Source organism: Tupaia chinensis, unplaced genomic scaffold, assembly GCF_000334495.1.
Source record: "Tupaia chinensis unplaced genomic scaffold, TupChi_1.0 Scaffold145694_1, whole genome shotgun sequence".
NCBI classification, from domain to species: domain Eukaryota; kingdom Metazoa; phylum Chordata; class Mammalia; order Scandentia; family Tupaiidae; genus Tupaia; species Tupaia belangeri.
The window spans coordinates 234,312-237,507 of NW_006205552.1; the positions used below are offsets into that span (position 1 = coordinate 234,312).

The window sequence follows — 3,196 nt, forward strand, 5'->3', positions numbered from 1 at the left end:
TGGCAAGACAAAGGGCAAGGTATGCAGGATGTAAGAGTTAGAAAATTATTTGTTGAGAACATGTATGTTGATGTGCTTGATTGAACCAATGCACAGTGTATTTTGGATGGAAAATTCATTGGTGTGTTGTGATGGTGTATAGTGAATTAATGTAGAAAATTAAAAAAAAAGATTGACCACATAATAGGGCACAAGGCAAGTCACTACAGATTCAAAGGCATAGAAACCATATCCAGTATCTTCGCCAACCATGATGGAATTAAATGAGTTTAATTTCAAAAGAAATTGTCAAAAATACTCAAATACATGGAAATTAAATAACCAACTGCTGAAGAAATAAAGACCGAAATTGAAAGATTCAAGAAAGTGAATGACAATGAGGACATGAGTTTCCATAATCTTTGGGACACTGCTGAAGCAGTCATAAGAGGGAAGTTCATAGCAATTAGTACACATAAGAAGAAGACAGAAAGAAGATAAATGGATCACCTAACATCGTGCATTGGATAATTGGAAAAGCAACAGCAAAAAAATTTCAGGAAAAAGGAAATAACAAAGATCCAAGCAGAAATAAATGAAATAGAAAATGAACGAACTACACAAAAAAATAAATGAAAGTAAAAGCTGGTTCTTTGAAAAGATAAACAAAATCAATTCACCACTAGGGAGACTTATTAAGAAAAAGAAAGAAACCACATAAATCAAATCTGCAATGAAGCAGAATATGTAACAACAGACGTAATAAAACTACAAAACACCATTAGAGGATAATATGAACAACTCTATGCCAAGAAACTAGACAGTCTGGAAGAGATGGACAAATGCCTGGAAACATATAACCTACCAAGATTGAACTATGAGGATATAGAAAGTTTAAATAGGCCCATAGTAAGCCAGGAAATTGAATCAGTAATAAATAACCTCCCAACAAAGAAAAACCCTGGTCCTGATGGCTTCAACACTGAATTCTAAAAAATTTCAAAAAAGATTTAACCCCCATTCTGCTCAAGTTAATTCTAAAGATCTAAAAGTGTGAATCTCTCCCTAATTCATTCTATGAAGTCTCTATCACCCTTATCCTTAAAACAGACAAGGTCGGTTCTTATTGATGAAAATGACAATAAAATTGGTGCTGAGACCAAGAAAAATTGTCATCTGAATGAAAACATTGAGAAAGGATTATTGCATCGAGCTTTTAGTGTCTTCTTATTCAACAGTGAGAATAAGCTCCTGCTACAATTACCTTTCCAGATTGTTTTACCAATACTTGCTGTAGTCATCCATTAACTAACCCAGGTGAGCTTGAAGAGAACGATGCCATTGGAGAAAAACGAGCAGCACAGGGGCATTTACAAGCTGAGTTAGGAATTCCCATGGAAGAGGTTCCGCTAGAAAAAATTAATTATCTAACACGAATGTACTACAAAGTTCAGTCTGATGGTATCTGGGGTGAACACGAAATTGACTACATCTTGTTTGTGAGGAAGAATGTAACTTTGAATCCAGATCCTGGTGAGATTAAAAGCTACTGTTATGTGTCAAAGGAAGAACTGCAGGATCTTCTGAAAAAAGCAGCCCTTGGTGAAGTTAAGCTAACTCCATGGTTTAAAATTAATTGCAGATAATTTTCTGTTTAAATGGTGGGATAACTTAAATCATTTAAATCAGATTGTTGACCATGAAAAAATTTATAGAATGTGAAAGCATAGATGAGTGATTACTGAAAATATTCTATATTTAGTAAATTTAGAATAGTTTTTGTTTTAAATCTGGTTCCTTTAGGAGAACTTTCATATGATACTTTATAATTGGAGTTTGTGTAGGAAAAAAACAATTGACTTGTAATTTTGTATCACATACCACATATGTATGTGCTACTCTTTGTAAAAGACATTTATAAGAAATACTGTAAAGTGAGAGAGAACAATAAAAATTGACCCTGTCCAAACCCCCAGTTATGACAAATTTGAACAAATAAATGAAGTTTTTCCAGTTTTGGTATATTGTAAAAGACATTTTCAGACACATATAAAGTACTCTTCTGTTCACCAAATATTTTATATATAATTTTTGTCATTGTCTAGAAAAATAAGTAAAAGAAAGTATTTGCTTGGCTACTTCAAACCAATCTAATTAACTGACCATATTAACAGATTAAACTGGCAGTCTAGACCTAGGGGAAATTAAGTGCTAAATGTTCTAACTTCTATCATTCTAGAAGTATCATTTTGATACTTAAAGGCAACCATTGCATTTGGTAATGAGATTGGTTAGCTTAAATCTTCTAAAGTATTTACCAATTACAAAAATCTGTATTTTCAGAATTCACATGGACAGAGAAACTACTCTTAAAATAGAGTCCTACTCTACAGCTGGGTTTCTAGCCTTGGTATTATTGACATTTAGGTTGGATAGTTCTTCACTGTCATGATTCATCCTGTGTTGTTACAGGCTCTTTTATAATGCTTGCCTTCATATATACTTTTCATGTGTACAGTATTCTACAGCTATTATGAAACACACTCAATGAGTGGATACCTCATTTGATCCACTAATAACTCTGAAGTAGGTATGATTGCCCGTATTTTACAGATGATGAAATTGAGATGCAAGAGAGAAATAATTTTTCCAAGATCATCACCATACAGTGCCAATATGGTATTTGAATATAGATCATCTGTCCCTTAGCTAGTGTTCTCTTCCAGCACTACACAGCTGCACCCCCAGTTTGGACTGACTTTGCAATGAAGAAAAATAGTATCCACCTCCTTTTAAATAATTAAAGATATTAAAATTCAGCATGGTAAACCCATGGAACATTCTGGACTAGGAATGTGATATTTAGTGTATAGAAATATGTACGTGGTAGGACACAGTGAAGAGGAATTTTTTTTAAGAGGTGTTTGCTATAGGGCTCATGTGCTCGCCAGACAGACAGACAGAGATATAGAAACAGAAAAGTGAGAAATCACTCCCCTTCTCCTCCATTCTCCTCTCTGGATCTTGGGCATGCACGCACATGCACACACACCCGGCGAGAGTTTAAGCCACCAGGTCTGGGACTCAAACCACGGTCGACTACATGGGAGTCCAGCGACAGAGCCATTACGCTAACTGCTGGTCCCAGTGAAGAGGAATTTGACTTTCTTCTGATTTTTTTTTTCTTGGAATGATTCAAGTTAATGCCTGTTTTCTT

General features: G+C 34.6%; 1 pseudogene; it reads left to right on the forward strand.

Moving 5' to 3' along the window:
• LOC102479318 (isopentenyl-diphosphate Delta-isomerase 1 pseudogene) overlaps positions 1-1,734 on the forward strand; it is a 23,092-nt pseudogene extending 21,358 nt beyond the window's left edge.
• Positions 1,735-3,196: the final 1,462 nt, after the last annotated feature.